This window comes from Hippopotamus amphibius, chromosome 6 (assembly GCF_030028045.1).
Source record: "Hippopotamus amphibius kiboko isolate mHipAmp2 chromosome 6, mHipAmp2.hap2, whole genome shotgun sequence".
NCBI lineage: Eukaryota > Metazoa > Chordata > Mammalia > Artiodactyla > Hippopotamidae > Hippopotamus > Hippopotamus amphibius.
This window is the reverse complement of record NC_080191.1, coordinates 62,802,494-62,824,429: the sequence shown is the minus strand read 5'-3', so window position 1 is coordinate 62,824,429 and position 21,936 is coordinate 62,802,494.

Sequence of the window (21,936 nt, the reverse complement as noted above, 5' to 3'; positions counted from 1 at the left end):
TGGTATATAGTTGCTTGTGGTAGTCTCTTATGATGCTTTGTATTTCTGCGGTGTCCATTGTAACTTCCCCTTTTCATTTTTTTTTAATTGATTTGAATTCTCTCCCTTTTTTCTTGATGAGTCTGGCTAAAGGTTTATCAATTTTATTTATCTTCTCAAAGAAGCAACTTTTAGTTTTATTGATCTTTGCTATTGTTTTCTTCATTTCTATTTCATTTACTTCTGCTCTGATCTTTATGATTTCTTTCCTTCTGCTTACTTCGGGGGGTTTTTTTGTTGTTCTTCTTCTTCTTTCTCTAGTTGCTTTAGGTGAAAATTTAGATTGTTTATTTGAGATTTTTCTTGTTTCTTGAGGTGAGATTGAATTGCTACAAACTTCCCTCTTAGAATTGCTTTTGCTGCATCCCATAGGTTTTGGGTCATAGTGTTTTCATTGTCATTTGTTTCTATGTTTTTTTTTATTTCCTCTTTGATTTCTTGAGTGACCTCTTGGTTATTTAGTAGTGTATTGTTTAGCCTCCATGTGTTTGTGTTTTTTACAGTTTTTTTTTTTCCTGTAATTGATTCCTAATCTCATAGCTTTGTAGTCAGAAAATATGCTTGATAAATTTCAATTTTCTTAAATTTACCAAGGCTTGATTTGTGATCCAAGATGTGATCTATCTGGGAGAATGTTCCACATGCACTTGAGAAGAAAGTGTATTCTGCCACTTTTGGGTGGAATGTCCTATAAATATCAATTAAGTCTATCTGGTCTATTGTGTCACTTAAAGCTTGTGTTTCCTTGTTTATTTTCTGTCTGGATGATCTGTCTATTAGTGTAATTGGGATGTTAAAGTCCCCTACTATTATTGTGTTACTGTCAATTTCCCCTTTTATGGCTGTTAGCATTTGCCTAAAGTATTGAGGTGCTTCTATGTTGGGTGCATAAATATTTATAATTGTCACATCTTCTTCTTGTATTAATCCCTTGATCATTATACAATGTTCTTCCTTGTCTCTTGTAACAGTCTTTATTTTAAAGTCTATTTTATCTGATATGAGTATTGCTACTCCAGCTTTCTTGTGATTTTCTATTTGCATGGAATATCTTTTTCCATCCCTTCACTTTTAGTTTGTATGTGTCCTTAGGTCTGCAGTGGGTCTTTTGCAGACAGCATATATACAGGTCTTGTTTTTGTATCCATTCAGCCAGTCTGTGGCTTTTGGTCAAAGCATTTAATCCATTTACATTCTAGGTAATTATCGATATGTATGTTCCTATTACCATTTTCTTAATTATTTTGGGTTCGTTTTTGTGCGTCTTTTTCTTCTCTTGTGTTTCCCACTTAGAGAAGTTCCTTTAGCATTTGATGTAAAGCTGGTTTGATATTGCTGAATTCTCTTTGCTTTTTCTTGTCTGTAAAGCTTTTGATTTCTCCATCAAACCTGAATGAGATCCTTGCTGAGTAGAGTAATCTTGGTTGTAGGTTTTTCCCTTTCATCATTTTAAATATATTCTGCCACTCCCTTCTGGCCAGCAGACTTTCTACTGAAAAATCAGCTGATAACTTTATGTGGATTCCATTGTGTATTATTTGTCACTTTTCCCTTACTGCTTTTAATATTTTTTCTTCAAATTTAATTTTTGTTAGTTTGATTAATATGTGTCTCAGCATGTTTCTCCTTGGGTTTATCCTGTATGGGACTTTCTGCACTTTCTGGACTTGGGTGGCTATTTCCTTTCCCATGTTAGGGAAGTTTTCAACTATAATCTCTTCAAATATTTTCTCAGGCATTTTCTCTTTCTCTTCTTCTGGGAACCCTATAATTTGAATGTTGTTGCATTTAATGTTGTCCCAGAGGTCTCTGAGACTGTCCTCATTTCTTTTCATTCTTTTTTCTTTATTCTTCTCCTTGGCAGTTATTTCCATCATTCTATCTTCTAGCTCATTGTTTGTTCTTCTGATTCAGTTATTCTGCTATTGATTCCTTCTAGTGTATTTTTCATTTCAGTTATTGTGTTGTTCATCACTGTTTGTTTGTTCTTTAATTCTTCTGGGTCCTTGTTAAACATTTCTTGTATTTGCTCGATCTGTGCCTGCGTTCTATTTCTGAGATCTTAGATCATCTTTACTATCATTACTCTGAATTGTTTTTCAAGTAGGTTGTCTATTTCCTCTTCATTTATTTTGTCTTGTAGGATTTTACTTTGTTCCTTCATCTGTAACATATTTTTTGTCATCTAATTTTTTTTGATGAGTGAGACTTCGTTCCTGTCTTACTGGTTGTTTAGCCCGAGGCATCCAGCACTGGCATTTGCAGGCAGTTTGGTGGAAGCAGGTCTTGGTGCCAAGATGAGAGCCTCTGAGAGAGCTCACACAAATTAACGTTCCCTGGGCCTGAAGTTCTCTGTTAGTCCAGCAGCTTGGACTTGGTGTTCCCTCCACAGGAGCTCAGGCCAGACCCCGTCCTTTTTTCCCTTTCCTTTGTGCTTAGTCTAGTTTCATTTGTTCACAAGGTGCCATGTGCAGAGGTCTTGACCCTGGCACTTCAGACCAGAGTTCCTGGTGTGACATGGCTGTGCCAACACCTCAGCTGGGGGATCGTGACAGAAACTATAGGTTTAAAGAGACTTAAAAGACAACAATTAGTGGTAATGTATGAATATTATTTGGCTCCAGATCCAAATAGAACAATGGATAAAGAATTATTCCATTTCGAAACAATTGAAATTGTGCATACTGACTGGGTATTTGATGATATTAAAGAATTTTTATTAATTCTTTAGGCTGGGGTTATATTTTTTGAAAGGGTTTTTATCTTTTAGAAACACATCCTGAAATATTTGTGAAATTTATGTCTGGGATTTGCTTCAGAAATAATATAGACCCATTAGGATGGCTATTATCAAATAAATAAATAAATAAATAAACAAACCACAGAAAATAACAAGCATTGGAAAGGGTGTAGAGAAATTGAAATCCTTGTGCATTGCTGGTGGGAATGTTAAATGGTGCAGCCACGTTGAAAAAATGCATGCAATTCCTCAAAAATTTAAGCATAAAATTACCATATGATTCAGCAATTCCACTTTTGGGTATACACCCAAAACAACTGAAAGCAGGGACTCCAACATACATTTGTACACCCTTGTTTGTAGAAGCATTATTCACAATAGCCAAAAGGTGAACACAATGTAAGTATTCCTTGATGAATTAATGGATAAACAAAATGTGATATATTCATACAATTGGGATATTACTCAGAAAAGAAATTCTGATACGTGCTGCAACATGTTTGAACCTTGGCAGCAGTATGCTAAGTGAAATAAACAAGTCACAACAGGACAAATATTGTGTGATTCCATTTACATGAGGTACCCAGAGTAGTCAAATTCAAAGAGATAGAAAGTACATTCTACTGGTGGTTGCCAGGAGCTGGGGAGAGTGGGGCATGGATGTCATTTTTTAATGGGTAGGGAGTTTCAGTTTGGGAAGATTAAAAAGTTCTAGAGATGGATGGTGGTGATGGTTACACAACAATGTGAAAGTATTTAATGCCACAGAACTGTACACTTCAAAGTGGTTAAAGGGGCAAATTTTACGTTATGTGTATTTTACTACAAATAATAATAATAATACAAGAGGGGACAAGCAGGTTGGGCCAAGGTGGAATTATATGGCTTGTAAGCTGAGGGTTGTTGAGCCTGAGTGATGGGTACGTGGGGATTCAAGCACTCTTCTCTGTACTTCCATAAGTTTAAATTTTCCATAACGAAAAAAACCTCAGTGAAGAAATGGAAAGCCAGTGGAAAAGATGGAACCTGAGCTAGAAAAGCCTTGAAAGAAAATTCCCCATTCAAAATGGCTTCCTCTGAGGAATTCCCTGGTTGTCCAGTGGTTAGGGCTCTGCACTTTGACTGCTGAGGGCAAGTTCAATCCCTGGTCAGGGAACTAATATCCTGCAAGCTGTGCTGCATGGCCAAAAAAAAAAAAAGATTTAAAATGGCTTCCTCTGAATGGAGTATAACTTCTAAAAATTGTGAATCGCTGTTTTGTAGACCTGTAACTTATGTAAAATTGTACATCAACTATACGTCAATAATACAGTTGTAAATAATAAAAATAATAAAATAATAAATAATAAAAATAATAAAAATAAAATGGCTTCCTCTGGAAATAGACAAAATAAGTGAAGGGGGCTACTAGTTTTTCTTTCGTTTTTCCACTAAATCTTGTAGAATTATTTGAGTCTTTAAACTTCGTGTAAATGTAATTTTTTAAGCACTGGATTTAAATTTTAAATTTTTGTATTTTTTAAAGGAAGCAGAGCCAATATCCTGTGTCAGGATTTTTAAACCTGACCAACATTATACACACACCAAAAGTTAATTGTCACAACACAAATTTTTACAAAAAGGAATTGTATAAAGGAAAAAGAATTTTTAAATTATATAAATGTAACCACATAAATCTATATCTAATATGTTTAGAATGTTAACCAGATAATCAGTGTTCAAAAATAAAAATGACTTGAAATGGAAACAAAGTAGAATCATGGATCCACCCATATCCCTGAGTTTTACTCTCTGTGGTGACCTGCCTCCAGATCTTAGACTCAGTTCTGGTATCTCATCCATCCTGGCTTCATTCGCTTTGCCTTGAAGTCCCCACCTCGAGGCTCATCCTGAGCCTCTGTTCATTCGTGCACATTTGATCATTTTGGCTCCGCTGCCCTCCCTGGCGCAGCTCACCCCAGAGCCACATAGTTGCTGTTCTCAGCTCCCGGCTTTCACAGGCACCAGATACACATTCGACTCCTAGATGGCCTGTCACCCCACCCCCACCACTGCCAAGCTAGTCTTGTGTGTGGGCTCTCCCAGAAAGACAATGTTTTCATTTTAGACATGTGAAGAAATCAGATATTAATAAGTACTTCATTTCAGATGCTTCTTTCAATTAACGAAAAGATTTATTTTTGCATACTCCCTTTCTTTTTCTTTTAATTTTTTTTCCCTTTTTTCAAATAATTATATAGGCAGAACCCATGGATCAGAGACCATCAGGTACTTTGTCAGAATTCCTGGACTTTAGCCTGGAGGACAGCCTGCCAAGAAACAGAGAACAAATTGACTCAAGTATCCTGTACGCCCCCAGGAGTCAGAGAGTAGCAGGAGCTGACTGAAGATATCAGAGTAAAGGGCATGCTCTCCATCTGCAAGTTTAGAAAATGAGTGGGGGTCCTCTTCAGGAGTCAAAATAGGATCCCCTGCATTTCCCTCCTTGCAGATATAGCAGCAAAGGGAACCAGAGCCGCAGGGCTTCTGCACAAATGGTGGGCCACACTCCCTGTGCATTTGTCCCGGAAAGGCCAGGACAAGTGCACAGGGAAAGTGCTGTGACTCCAACACTCCCCTCTCCCCTCTGTTGTGCAGACAGAGGCCAACCGATGAGCAGACCTTAGCAGGCCCCACCCAAGACTGTACCAGCGAAGCTGAGAAAAGCTTACTTGAGAGGGCTTTGAGGTGTGGTTTTATTCCTTCCTTCTCTCTTTTCAACTTAAAAACTAGGAGTTATATAACAAGTTAAATTCCTCTCCCTCACTAGATATTTGATCTCATCTGCCCAGAATCAAGCATCATTGTAATTTGGAATGCATCCTTCCATTCAATACTCTTACTAGTGAGGCTGAGTACATTTTCACATACTAATTGCCTTTCTATTTTATTTCATTTTTTGGTGGATAAGATATTCTCTGTAATCTTTTTCTCAATAGAAGGGTATTTGGTACAATTAGGGGTCTCTTGGCATTCTATTTTCATCTTCTATAAACTGCCTCATGAAGCCCTTTGTCCAATTTGTATTATGTTGCATTTTTCTTACAGATTTATGAGTACTCTATATGTTCTGGATGCTAAAATGTTATCTTAATATAAAAATTACAAATACTTTTCTCAGTCTCTCCTTTTTGTTTATTGCCTTTTGTGGTACAGGAGTTTTTAATTACAACGTGAGCAAATCTATCAGACTTTTACTTAGTGGGTTTTGCTTTTTGTGTCTTCTGTAAAAAAAATAATCTCTTCCTACTGCAAGCATAAAGATAACCTCTTATATTTTCTTCAAGCACTTAAAATTTTATTTTTCACATTTAGGTTTTTAATTCATCTAAAATTTTTCTTCGTGTACAGTGTGAAGAAGGTATCTAATTCTACTTTTTCTCATGAATCCACTGTCCCAACACATATAATATATGATATATATAATATATACACACATATATTGTATATTCAACACATATACCGTATAACAGAGGAGGCATGCTTTTCCCCTTCTTCAACCTCTTTCCTGCTAGTGGAATGCAGACATGTTGGTTGGAGCTGCAGAAACCATCCTGAATCATTAGTTGGGTTTAGAAAAGTAACCCATACACAAGCGGTATAAAAAGATAAAAGTCTAGGTCCCTGCAAGAAGTACAGGTGCTAGTAATAGAGCCTAATCAGTAACAAAGTGATAGGATCAACAAGGCAGAGCTGGAATTCTGAGCAAGGATACAAGCTGGAACACCCCAGGAGGACGTGCTAGCACTGGAGCTACAGGTAGGGCCTGAAACACAGAGCCGGAGATGGGGGGATGGGGGGAGGTAGCGTTGGGTCTGGAGTAATTCTGGCCTTAGAGGCGGTAACTGAACTAGATAACAACATCACTCCCATGGAGGTCATTTAATGCAGATGGGTTTGAGCAAAAACTAAACTTTGTCCAATCTGAAGAAATATAGTAACAAATTTGCTTTGTTTTGGTTGAGACACCAAGTGCCAGTAGGCAAACCACTTCAAAGCAGGAAAAGGTACAGTGAAAGAGAAAAGATCTGGAGCCCCACCAGCAGTGGACCCCTGGAAGCCAATTTAGACAGAAACTTTTTGACTTCTCATGAACGCTGAAAAAGGAGGTAATTTGTTGAGTTACAGTGTCTGTCCAGGGACTGTAGTTAATAAACTCTTCTTTTTGTAAATTCCCATCACCAGTTCTGAGTTCTTTGGTGTTTTTTAATTTTCATTACAGGACCCAAAATGTTAGAGTGTGACCCCTCTGAGTTCTAGATATCTATATAAGGGTGACCTAGGGTCACATTGTGATATATGGAAATAGTAGCTCTATTACCTGGAATAGGATGTTTAGTCTATTTTAAAAGTTTGAAAAGTCTAAAAGCAGAAATGAGGAGGAATGGTAATTGGAGCAATAGGTCCATAAGGTGACAGATGCTTGAATTCATCCAGCTTGCATTTCTGAATCCAGGAAAAGCCTGCTTGCCCCTCTGTCCAGAAAAGAAGCCAGATGTTGAGTATTGTCCAATTTCCCAGGACACTGTCATTCTGCATCAGCCCGCCACCTAATGGTCATAATGATTGATGCAACATGGTACTGATGTCATCATGTGATCCGAATAGTATAACTTCATCTTTTTCTGTGCCTCAGGGTAAATGCTTCCTGGGTCAAACCAAGGAGGAGAAGAAAGTAAACATTGCTGTTACAATGTGACAATGGCAAAACCATTACTGATAAAAATTTTTATGAAAAGATAAGAAATGTATTTAATTCTTATATCTGTTACATAGCTAGGAGTCTACCTAAGACAAGTGTTTCAATGTCACTTGCTTAAACATCATTGAAACGGACCATCAACAGCCTCAGCTTACACCACAGTTAGATGATTGGCTCAGCCATGTAGAATGCGAGGAAGGACACAAGGATGAGACCACAGGGAATTCAGGATTACCACTCAGATCGTGAATAGCCTTGTATTCATCACTGTAGACACCACCACGGACAAAAGAATTCCAATTTCCCTCACTAAAAGTTGAAGACAACTTCAGCTCAGTACCAAGCTCAACCGTGAGACAAATGCCACCCATCCTAAAAATACCTTTCTCTTGTACTCATGGAGAACAGGTTCTCCAGGACCTGAAGGTAGGACTAGGTTACTTCTTCTAAGTAGTTTCCACTGTACTGAGAACTTTGCTGTGAAAAGAGGTTGCTCTGGGGACTTCCCTGATGGTGCAGTGGTTAAGAATCCACCTGCCAATGCAGGGCACACAGGTTCGATCCCTGGTCCAGGAAGACCCCATATACCACGGAGCAACTAAGCCCGTGCGCCACAACTAATGAAGCAGGCACACCTAGAGCCCTTGCTCTGCAACAAGAGAAGCCACAGCAATGAGAATCCTGTGCACCACAATGAAGAGTAGCCGCCACTCTCCACAACTAGAGAAAGCCTGCACACAGCAATGAAGACCCAACGCAGCCAAAACATAATTTAAAAAATATAAATAAATAAAAATAAAAGCACTCATAAGTGCCATCCAATGAAGTTGTTTTAAAAAAAGAAAAAAAGAAAAGAACTTGCCCTGGGCCAACACCACAATTCTCAGTGTAGACTTGAGTGATCTCTCAACCTCAGGGATCTCCAAAAGCAGAAGCTGTGGAGGACAGCCAGCCACCAGGCAGACCCTGGAGTGGTGCTGAGTAACAATATCAGGCCTGGGCTCTAAATTTTAAGTCCTTTACATGCAAAGTCATCTATCATAGGGACCTTTCATGGCCAATTCACAGCTTCACCTCTAGTTTATATACAGTCAAAAGGCATTATCAACTCAAAACTCCATGACAATGCTACCCTCTGATGTATTAGGGTTTTTGTTTGTTTTTACTTTTTGTTAGTTTTCATTTCAGACCAGAAAAGGTTTTTACATTTTGTTGACTGAAAATCATATATGAGGGTGAGTCACAAGTTATCCTCACTCTGGCTCTAGAATTTATAGAAGTTTTAATATAACTGGAGTGCGGATAATTTTTCACTCACCCTTGTATTAAATTGAACTGTCAGTATGTAAAATATAGTAGAATCTTAAGGTCTTTCCATCCAATAGGATCTTTTTCATGTGTTCTTTTTCAAATATGAAGATGATACTAAACTTCTATCAAAAAGGCGTGTACTTTATGCATCATGATTCTGTTAGAATGTGAAAATTCTACAAAATAAATGGCCTGGTTTCTTTAACACATAAATGGTATGGCAAGGGGGAAAAGGTACAAAATTGTTACAGATTAAAAGAGACTTGGAATGCTCAACATCATATGTCATTAAGGAATTGCAAATATAAACAACAATGAGAGCTGTTTATTTAGATCTTCTGCCCATTTTTTGATTGGGTTATTTTTTTTTATATCAAGCTGCATGAGCTGTTTGTATATTTTGGAGATTAATCCTTTGTCGGGTTGCTTCATTTGCAAATATTCACTCACTATGACCCCAGTATGACAATTTCTAGGTCCATCCATGTTGCTGCAAATGGCATTATATCGTTCTTTTTTTAAAATTTTTTTTAGTTTTTAAAAAGCTTTTTTGGCCGCACCACATGGCTTGTGGGATCTTAGTTCCCTGACCAGGGACTGAACTTGGGCCCACCGCAGTGAAAGCACACAGGAGTCCTAACCACTGGATCTCCAGGGAAGTTCCATATTATTTGTAGACTTTTTGATGATAGCCATTCTGATTGGTGTGAGGAAAATCAACAGGGAGTTCCTCGACATTGTTGGTGGGAATGTAAATTGATACAGTCACTGTGGAGAACAGTATGGAGGTTCCTTAAAAACCTAAAAATAGAACTACCATATGACCCTGCAACCCCACTACTGGGCATATACCCTGAGAAAACCATAATTCAAAAAAACACATGCACCACAATGTTCATTGCAGCACTATTTCCAATAGCCAGGACATGGAAGCAACCTAAATGTCCATCAACAGAGGATAGGATAAAGAAGATGTGGTACATACCTACAATGGAATATTACTCAGCCATAAAAAGGAATAAGACTGCATCATTTGTAGAGACGTGGATGGACCTAGAGACTGTCATACAGAGTGAAGTGAGTCAGAAAGAGAAAAACAAATTATTGTATATTAGTGCATATATGTGGAATCTGAAAAAATTGGTATAGATGATCTTATTTACAAAGCAGAAATAGAGACACAGACATAGAGAACAAATGTATGGATACCAAGGGGGGAAGAAGGGGGTGGGATGAATTGGGAGATTGGGATTGACATATATACACTACTGATACTGTGTATAAAATAGATAACTAATGAGAACCTACTGTACAGCACAGGGACCTCTACTCAATATTCTGTGGTGACCTAAATGGGAAGGAAATCCAGAAAAGAGGGGATATATGTATACATATAGCTGATTCACTTTTCTGTATAGTAGAAACTAACACAATATTGTAAAGCAACTATACTCCAGTAAAAATTTTTAAAAATAAAAATAAATTAAAAAAAATTTTTTTGGCCACAACACGCAACTTGTGGGATCTTAGTTCCCTGACCAAGGACTGAACTTGGGCCCATGGCAGTGAAAGCGCAGAGGAGTCCTAACCGCTGAACCTCCAGGGAAGTCCCATATTATTTACAGACTTTTTTTTTTTTTTTTGGGGGGGTACACCAGGTTCAATCATCTGTTTTTATACACATATTCCCGAATTCCCTCCCTTCCTTGACTCCCCCCCCTCGAGTCCCCCCCACCCTCCCTGCCCCAGTCCTCTAAGGCATCTTCCATTCTCTATTTAGAGACTTTTTGATGATGGCCATTCTGATTACTGTGAGGTGATACCTCATTGTGGTTTTGATTTGCATTTCTCTAATAATTAATAATGATGAGCATCTTTTCATGTGTCTGTTATCCGTCTGTATATCTTCTTTAGAAAAATTTCTGTATAGGTCTTCTGCCTATTTTTTGATCAGGTTGTTTTTTGCTTTTTGTTTTTTGTTTTTTATATTGAGTTGTTCTTTGTATACTTTGGATCTTAACCCCTTGTTGTTGCATTGTTTGCAAATATCTTCTCCCATTCCAGAGGTTGTTTCGTTTTGTGGATGGTTTCCTTTGCTGTGCAAAAGCTTTTAACTTTGATTAGATTCCATTTGTTTATTTTTGCTTTTTTGCTGGTGTGTTTGTTTTGCCTTGGGAGACGGATAAAAAACATATCGCTGCGGTTTATGGCAGAGTGTTCTCTTGTGCTCTCTTCTAGGAGTTTTATGGTGTCGTGTCTTACATTTAGATGTTTAAACACGTTTGAGGGGTTTTTTTAAATATGGTGTGAGGGAATGTTCTAATTTCATTGACCCATGTAGCTGTCCAGTTTTCCCAGCACCACTTGTTGAAGAGACTGTCTTCTCCGTTGTGTATTCTTGCCTCCTTTATTGTAGGTTAATTGAACATAAGTGTGTAGGTTTATTTCTGGGCTCTCTATTCTGTTCCATTGATCTATGGAGACGACCAATTTTAATTGAACCTATTTGGGAAAAAGACATCTTTGAGACAACTGTGAGAATTTGAATAAGTATTAGATGATATTATTATTGGAATATTGTGCTTTTGGTGTGATAACGGCATCATCATTTTTTAACCTTTTACCTGAAATGTATGAAATGATGTCTGGTAATTGGTTTAAAATAGTCTGGTGATGGCTATGGAGTAAGGCGGGGCCAGGGAGCTACAAGTTAGTTGAAGGGGAGATAGATGAAACAAACTTGGCAAAATACTGATAATCGTCAGAATCGAGTTGTCAGTAGTAGTTTGTTATTCTATTCTCTCTACTTTCATGCATGTTTGAAATTTTTCATAATGAAAAGTTTATTCTAAGATGTACTTTGAAATGTTCTTTAAGGATTGTGCTGATCTGTTTGCCTCATGACTAAAGGGCATAACAAAGTAGATTATAAGGTAGGCTGGGTTTTCACTTTAGGACCACCTACTGCACAGCAGTGAAGGGGGACTGTGTGGGGATGACTGGGTCTTAGCTAGGTAGTAACTGGAATTCCTTTTCAAGCTTAATGTATTGGCAGTCTAATCCAAAGTAGAGTAATTTCCTTAAACTTGCTTCACAATGTTCAATTTATGCATTCCCTTGCCTAAGTCATCAGAAAAAAAGCCAACAACGACTCTGAGACACAACTGAACCTATCCTTGAAAGTCCCGTCCAAGCTTTACAAAGGTAGGATAGCATTCATTTCTTTAAACCTGCATCAAAGCATTTAATGTACTCATTCCTACGCCTGAGCAATTGGGAAATGCCTATAAGGAAAACGATGACTGAAATATGATGAAAGCTCTCAGAAGTAACGAGGTGAGCAGCCAGGAAACCTACCCCAGTCCAGACCTGCACCACTTTTGGACAGCCCTCCAAGCATAGACTGAGACTGAGCTTTGGTTTCAAAATTATCCTTCCTGGGCCATTTGGTGTGTTTTAAGACAAAGTGTCATCAAAAACTCTTTTATCTTTGTTTTTTAGCATCCCGTGTCTACCTGTCTACTAACACTCTGGGAGGTCCCATTTCCAACCCTATGCCAGCCCCTTGGACTTGATGGAATCTGGCCGCCTTAGTGTTAACCCTATGCACTTTCTATCACACCAATTAGCCCTCATCCTCAGACCCTTCCCATTGATGGGGGTTCAGATAATGGACCAACATCCAAGCCAAGAAAATGTTAGTGCCCTGTGAATGAAGAATTACATAGGTGATCTATTGGAAAGCAGCATGGAAAGAACATGGGATTTGGAGTAAGACAGACATACATTGTCTACAATCATACCACCCTGAACACCCCTGACCTTAAAGCTGAGCCTGGTCAGGCCCAGACAGGAGACAGATGCATTCTAATCTTTGTGCTTAGGCAGTGTCACTCTCTCTGAGTTCAGGTTTTCTTAGTTATAAAATGAGAATAATGATTCCTAGACCTATAGATGTTTTCAGAATTAATAATATGTGTAAGTGCAAACCATGGCACCCAACACATAACAGATACTGAAGCCAACATATCTTATTCCATTGGATCAAAGTGGTAGTGGGTGGGTTTTTACCACAGAAGTTGCAGCACACAAGCAGTGTTGGCACAGTTATCTTAGGAAGTTAATAACCTTAGTTTTGGGCCTTAATCTGATCATTTCTTCTCCCTCAGATAAAAGTCCTCACTACAGCACCACTTTGTAGCCCCAATAAAAGATCGTGTCTTCCTTATCAATTCATTGATGCTCTTCTCCACAAAAAGTGTGTGGGGTCTGCCTCTGTTGACATCACTGTAGCTAAGCTGTCAGCTTGGCTACTTGAGAGACAATAGTGTGACAATAAAACAATAGACTATTGGGATTTTTTTTCAAATAAACACAAATTAATGTAAAAGAGAATGCAAGTTTTAACAGATTAAACGCCTTTTCTCCAAATCCCTATCCCTCAAAATACTTTTGGAACTTTCTTCTTAAAACTCTATTAAGAGCCAATTCTTCACTCCTTCATACAATCTCATTATTTTATAGCCACATCTTGTAAGTTAAAACTATGACCTACTTTGACTGATTTCTTTTATATGTAAGAATGTCACTACAAAGCATTATTAATTATGTATCTTGCTGTTGGTTTTTACTTCGAATTGGAGGGGTTAATCAATTACTAAAACTCAGTTTTGGTTTTGCTTTAGCTGTTGTTGTTGTTTGGACCTTTGTCCTTTTGTGTTTGCTTGTTTGCAGACAAACAAACACAGAGGGGTCTATTGATGGAGACTGGAATCATCTCACCAACTGATGTAACCAGTTCCGGTGGATTTTTTTTTTAATAGAAAGGATTAAATAAATATTGTGATTTATTAGCATTATAACTAGTGATTTGTAAGACTTTGATTTTTATTCCTGAAGAATTCAATTATAAAGGTAAACTCAACATAACTGCACTTTTCTTTTTACTTAAATTACTGGTACAGAAAACAAGTACAAATGTGTCATTAAAAAGAACACCTAGGGACTTCCTAGGTGACGTAGTGGTTAAGAATCTGCCTGCCAATGCAGGGGACACAGGTTTGTTCCCTGCTCCAGGAAGATCTCACATGCCTTGGACCAACTAAGCCCAAGAGCCACAACTATTGAGCCCATATGCCACAACTACTGAAGCCCATGCGCCTACAGCCCATGCTCCGCAACAAGAGAAGCCACTGCAATGAGGAGCCCATGTACCACAATGAAGAGTAGCCTCCACTCGCCGTAACTAGAGAAAGCCCATGTGCAGCAACAAAGACCCAACACAGCCAATAGATAAATAAATACATAAATAAATTTATTTTTTAAAAAAAGAATACCTAAAAAATGAAAATTTAGCTATCCCTCTACAAAAGGCTTAACCATAGCTTCTCTAAAAAATAGCAAACTCTCATGTATCATGTTAAATATGGTTGAATTTATATAAAACTTTTAGGAATACATCCATTGGAAAAATATGGTGCTGTGGTGTTAATTGGCAGGTTATAGTAATGCTGTAACACTTTCTAATAACCAGATCCCATTATCTCAGATTATTTTTTCTGTTATAAAACAACAACAAGTAGTTTCTAAGCCAGTATATCCTTCATTTGTCAGAAAATATGAATGTATATGTGGAGAGAATTCTGACCAACAAGGACTATCAGGAAGGGCTGACTCATCAGCACCGTGGCTTCCCATGCTAGTTCGAAGAACAGATTTGAACCTTAATCTTCTAATCTGCCTGAGTCATTCAATTTTGAGTTGCTTTGCATGCACTTTTAGCTTATTTCTGAAGGTCATTCTGTGTCTTGTGCTTCTTGTGTGATTTTCCCAGGTGATTCACTATCTGCTTCACTGATAATTCACAACATTTGCAAAAATTGATTTCTTTTAAATTCCCTGAAGTTGAAGAGATAAAACTATGACACATCTTCTAAATTTTTCAGTGTATTTAAATTTTACATATCAGTCTTTTCCAGGCTTTTCATAGAGGCAAAATCACTTATATCTCTTTTTTAAATGACTCCTCTTCAGCTTCCCAATAGCAAATAAATGAAATGACAAAGAAAATGCCATTTAATTTATAACTAGCAACTAACTTTACATATTATATACCTATCATTGAAATGACTTCCAAAAGTAAGCAAAATTGTACTCAAAAGTTTTGAGATGCAAGGATAGGAAGTGTAGAAAATCAAGAAAATTATGAAGAAACACCATCCTAGGAGTTGAATTCTAAAAAAGGAAATAAATCTGAATTGTAACAGTGGTTTTCACTGATCTTGGACAAATCACTTCATTTAATTGCCATGCATTAGTTAAAATGGTTATAATACCCACGTGTCTGTGGGTATATTACAATGATTACTCAATTGTTAGGTTGTAAAGCACTGAGGAAATAAACTCCGCTATAAAAATAATTGTGTGCATGCTGTCACTTAAACATGACAAAAAAACTGTTCACATTTACCTGTCTTATTTTGTTTATATTTTGATCACTATCTGAGGACATCTGTCAGTACAGCTGCCTGAAGGAAACAGGATATGGGAAAGTATGTCCAGGCTGTTCATTTTTGAAATTCTTTTCTAAAAATATTACCGCTCGTCCTCTGGAATACATTAATCATATACCACTGGCTCTCTAGAAACTATAAATTAAAAATATGTCCTCTAACTTTCAAAATTGTTACAGAAATATTTATACTTCCCTTGGACAGTAATTAAGAAATATTTCCTTCAAGATATGTTTTACTTATAAACTCCTTGGAGGCAGAAATCCTGTTTATTCATCTCACAAACTCTCATAGCAATCAGGACAGGCCTTCGCACATCATATGAGGTTCCATAAATATTTCTTAAGCTGTTCTGTCTGCTTAGAGCTGGAATGGAAGATAAGCAAGTCAAGGTTCCTGTTCTCAAGGAATGACTCACACAACTATAAACCATCTTAGACAACTATAATAACAATGTGCTATAATAAATGTATGGACAATATACACGAGAGCATGAAAGAAAAGAGATTGTCAAGAGACCTTTAAAGAAAGGTGACATTTTAGTTTGAGGTCAAATAAGAACTCACCATGCACAAAAAGAAGCAAACATATAAAAACAGTTGATTGAACCTGGTGTACCCCCAAAAAAATAAATAAATAAATAAATAAATAAATAAATAAATAAAAAAGAAGCAAACAAGGAAAACACAGTTTGTAGTCTAATGTGTAAAACACCAAGTGGGTGCAGGAAGTGCTGGAAGATGACTAGAAGCTGGGGTCAGTCTGTATCGATTTTGGGCTCTCCACCAAAGAATGTGGATTTTATCTTCTAGCCAAATAGTCTCCAAAGTGGGGTGCATTCACTCCAGAGCATGTGCAAACTGATTCAGGGAAAAATCAAAACATCTCTTTGTATTTATGTTTTCTCATCCTTTTTAATTTTGAGTGTTCATTGAGTATAATGTGTGTGTGTGTGTGTGTGTGTGTGTGTGTGTGTGTGTGTGTAATTTATAAAGAAAAAGACACAGGACTTCCCTGGTGGCACAGTGGTTAAGAATCTGCCTGCCGGAGGGTGGGGGGGAATCGAGGTGGGGGCGTCAAGGAAGGGAGGGAATATGGGGATATGTGTATAAAAACAGTTGATTGAACCTGGTGTACCCCCCAAAAAAATAAAATAAAATAATAAAAAAAAAAAAAAAAAAAAAAGAATCTGCCTGCCAATGCAGGGAACACGGGTTCGATCCCTGGTCCGGGAAGATCCCACATGCCACAGAGCAACTAAGCCCGTGGACCACAACTACTGACCCCACACTCTAGAGCCCCCAAGCCACAACTACTGAGCCCGAGCGCCGCAACTACTGAAGCCACACACCTAGAGCCTGTGCTCCCCAACAAGAGAAGCCACCACAATGAGAAGGCTGTGTACCGCAATGAAGAGTAGCCCCCTACAACACAACTAGAGAAAGCCCACGCGAAGCAACAAAGACCCAACACGGCCAAATAAATAAATAAAAAGAAAAAGACACAAGTTGGGTCCATATTCAGAATTTTTATTGATGGAGTACGCAATCAAAAAATGTTAAGACCCAGGCAATAAGTTACAATTGAAGGGTTTTTTTAAAGGAGTAACAGTATCAGACCTATATTATGCAGAGATAGCATTAAGGTACATGTAGATGACACTTTAACAGGGAATGGAGAAATATTTTTTCCAGCTTTGTTGAGATGTTGACATATAACATATGTAAGCTTCAGGTATACAATGTGATGATTTAACACATGTATATATTATAAAATGATACTACAATAAGGTTAGTTAACACCTCCATCCCCTCACATAATTGCTTCTTTGTGTGCGCACACGTGTGTGTGTGTGTATGTGTGGATAACATTTAAGACTTACTCTCAACTTTTAAATATATAATACAGTATTGTTAATCATAGTCACCATGCTGTACATTAGATCACTTGAACTTATTTATCTTATAACTGGAAGTTTGTACCCTTTGAATGACTTCTCTCCCATTTTCCTCACCCCACCCCTAGCTGTTGGCAACCACCATTCTACTCTCTATTTCCGAGTTCAGCTTTTTTAGATTTTGCATATAAGGGAGAACATACAATATATGTCTTTCTCTGTCTGACTTATTTCACTTAGCATAACATCCTCAAGGTCCATCTATGTTGTCACAAAAGGTAAAATTTCCTTTTTTTATAGAGCTGAATAATATTCCATCATATTTTCTTTACCCATTCATTTGCTGATGAACACCTTGGTTGTTTCCATATCTTGGCTTGGGAATAATGCTGCAGTAAAAATGGGCGTGCAAATATTTCTCTGAGATCCTGATTCCATTTCCTTCAGATGTATATCCAGAAGTAGAATTGCTGGATCATATGGTAGTTCTAGTTTTAATTTCCTGAGAACCTTCATACTGTTTTCCATAGTGGCTGCACCAATTTACACTCACACCAACAGTACACAAGGGTTCCCTTTTCTCCACAGCTTCACCAACATTTGTTATCTTTTGTCTCTTTTGTAATAGCCATTCTAACAGGTGTGAAGTGATATCTCATGATTTTGGTTTGCATTTCCCTGATGATTAATGATGCTGAGCATCTTTTCATGTGCCTGTTTGGCCATTTATATGTCTTCTTTGGAAAAGAAGTCTACTCAAGTCCTTTACCCATTTTTAAACCAGACTATTTGGTTTTTATGCTATTGAGTTGTCTGAGTTCCTTTATCTATTTTGGATATTAAACCCTAATCAGATGGATGGTTTGCAAACATTATCTTCCATTCTCTTTATTTTGCTGATTGTTTCTTTTGCTGTACAGAGCTTTTCAGTTTGATGTAGCTCCACTTATTTACTTTTTATTTTGTTCCTTGTGCTTTTGGTGTCACATCCAAAAAAATCACTGCCATGACCAAAAGAAGTTTTTACCTACGTTTTCTTCTAAGGGGTTTTACAGTTTCAGGTCTCACATTTAAGTCTTTAATGCATTTTGAGTAAATTTTTGTAAATGATGTAAGATAGGGGCCCAATTTCACTCTTCTGTATGTAGTTATTCAGTTTTCCCAACACCAGTTATTGAAGAGGCTATCCTTGACCCAGTGAGTATTATTAGCACCTTTGTCAAATACTAGTTGACTTTAAGTGGGGGTTTCTTTCTGGGCTACCAATTCTGTTTCATTGGCCTATGTCTCCATTTTTATGCCAGTACCATACTGTTTCAATTACTATAGCTTTGTAATAAAGTTTGAAATCAGGAATCATGATGCTTGAAAAGAAATATTATAAGGAAAATACATTAGAGAATAGAGAAACCTTGGACTTAATAGAAATTTTCCTACCAATCCTATCCTTTTAAAATATTTTAACACTCCTCCTTAAATAATTACATTAGGTCATTGTTTTCAGTTAGGCTGATCTGTGGTACTTAAAGTTTTAGTGTTTCCCCCTTGCAAAAATCTATTTTCTGAGCACTATTTTAACTAATACTCTATATAAGTTACAAAGATAATTTGAGGGGAAAAATGATCAGTGGATTTAACTCACAGAATTCTATGAGGAAAAGGTCTCCAAATGGTGAAATGTTTCTTCATATGTAATAATGTGATACAATTTAAAGAAAATTGCTGCTAAATCCTAGAGATTCAAAAACATAAAATGACAAAGAATTCTGAAATTAAGCCAAAGAAATCAACTCTCAGATGATTAACTGTCAAGTTTGGCAAAATAAATCAATCAATCAGTGAATCAAACATTGAATAGGGGCTTCCTAGGTGACGCAGTGGTTAAGAATCCGCCTGACAATGCAGAGGTCACGGGTTCGATCCCAGCTCCAGGAAGATCCCACATGCCACGGAGCAACTAAGCCCGTGTGCCAAAAAAAAAAAAAGAAAAAAAAAAGAAAAAACATTGAATAAAATATCTCAGTAACCATTATATCTCAATAATCATTATCATTTGTGATTATAATTATTTATTTTAGAGGAAACTCTGAGATAAAGAAAGGATGATTTTATAGGGCCATACTGTTCAACCAAAAATTGCTTTACTGATTTTACTATTTCTAAATTTAGTGGTTCAAATATTTGTCTCTCCATTGAGTTTTTTAATCCCCATATATACTCCTGTCTACTTGAAATTCTCACCTTGGTAGTTTCACCAAGGCCAACATGATAAGGCACTGTGAAACATGATAAGCACACGAAAAGAACCACACTTAGGAACTTCTCAGCTCACGAAGGTAAATGAGGCTTGGTACCAGCTCCTAGGACACCTACAGTCACAAAAAGGAACTAAAACAGCTGCACAGCCAACTACTAACCGTGTAATTCCAGATAGAATGTGCTATGTGTTTTAAAAGAGGTAATAGGGAAAATCAGAAGGGAGTTCCTCTACACTGTTGGTGGAAATGTAAACTGGTCCAGCCACTATGGAGAACAGTACAGAGGTTTCTTAAAAAACTAAAAATAGAGCTACCATATGATCCAGCAATCCCACTCCTGGGCATATATCCAAGGGAAACCATAATTTGAAAAGATACATGCACCCCAGTGTTCATTGTAGCACTATTTACCATAGCCAAGAGGGAAACAACCTAAATGCCCATTGACAGAGGAATGGATAAAGATGTGGTACATATATACAATGGAATATTACTCAGCCATAAAAAAGAATGAAATAATGCCATTTGCAGCAACATGGATGGACCTAGAGATTATCATTCTAAGTGAAGTAAGTCAGAAAGAGAAAGACAAATATTATATGATATCACTTATATGTGGAATCTAAAATATGACACAAATGAACTTATTTACAAAACAGAAACAGACTCACAGACATAGAAAACAAACTTATGGTTACTAAAGGGGAAAGGGGGTGGGGGAGGGATAAATTGGGAGTTTTGGATTAGCAGATACAAACTACTATATATAAAATAAACAACAAAGGAACTATATTCAATATCCTGTAATAAACCATAAAGGAAAAGAATATGAAAAAGAACATGTGTGTGTGTGTGTGTGTATGTATAACTGAATCACTTTGCTGTATACCAGGAACTAACACAACATTGTAAATGAACTATGGTTCTAAATAAATAAATAAATTCCTAAGATGGGTAAGCTCATTTTCCAAAACAAACTTAACAATAAAAATAACAGCTAACGTACATTGAGACTTACTACCCATAACGTACCATGATTTGCATGCGTTATCTATTTACTCTTCATAATAACCCTATGAGTTGCTTAACAATAATAGTTATTTCCATTATTATCTTCATCTTATAGAGGGGAAAATCAGCTAGAGTTTTTCAAACTAGGCACTGCTTAGAAGACATTCTTTTCCCATGCAAAGACAGGATTTGGGGGAAAAAATAAGCCCTAATGTGGTCTACACTTCAAAAAAAAAAAAAATCTTACACTTAAAAAAAAAAACTTACACTTAAAAAAAAACAAAAAACAAAAACCCTCTTGGGAAGATTATAAAACAAAACAAAAACAAAACAAAAGTGCCTCCTCCGGGCCTGGAATCAATGACAACATGGTAGCAAGAAGTATACCTAGCACCCATCTTGGTTTCTAATATCATTCACCTTGGAGAAATGGCAGGAGCAGAGACTATACAGGATGAGCTGGGACATCTTGTAATAACAGAAAGTAAGGCAGTGCTCAAAAAACACAACAGGAGCATATAAAAGGGACACAGGAGGCAACTGAAAGAGCTCCCAATTTGAGCAATAAAATAAATAACAAAATGTTGGATTATAACCCAAAGTACAAGATAAATAACCATGAGTCCATACTAATACAAATAAATGATTCAGTAAATACACAAGTGGGGGTGGAGGGAGGGATAGCTTGGGAGTTTGGGATTCACACGTACACACTGCTATATTTAAAACAGATAACCTTGAGATTTCCCTGGAGGTCCAGTGATTAGGACTCGGGCCTTCACTGCCATGACCCAGGTTCAGACCCTGGTCAGGGAATTAAGATCGTGCAAGTCACGTATCACAACCAAAAAAAAAAACAAAAACAAAAACAATAACCAACAAGGACCTACTGTATAGCACAGGGAACTCTGCTCAATATGCTGTAATAACCTAACTGGGAAAAGAATTTGAAAAAGAATAGATACATGTACATGTATACTTGAATCACTTTGCTGTACACCTGAAACTAACCCAATGTTGTTACTCCACTATACTCCAATATAAAATAAAATTGTAAAAATAAATAAATAAAATTAAAAGTCCCTAATTTTTAAAAATATATAAAATAAACAAGTGGGGGTGAACAGACACATTTCCCACACAAAAGAATTCTGCCTCTTAAGGAGGTGAAGCATAAAGCCCCTAGACCTCAAGTACAGGCTGCACATACTGAGAGAAAAGAAGGGAACAGGAGGGATTTCTTAGGTGGTGCAGTGGTTAAGAATCCGCCTGCCAATGCAGGGGACACGGGTTTGAGCCCTGCCCCAGGAAGATACCACATGCTGCGGAGCAACTAAGCTCGTGCACCACAACTATTGAGCCTGTGTTCTAGAGCCCATGAACCACAACTATTGAGCCCATATGCCACAACTACTGAAGCCCATGCG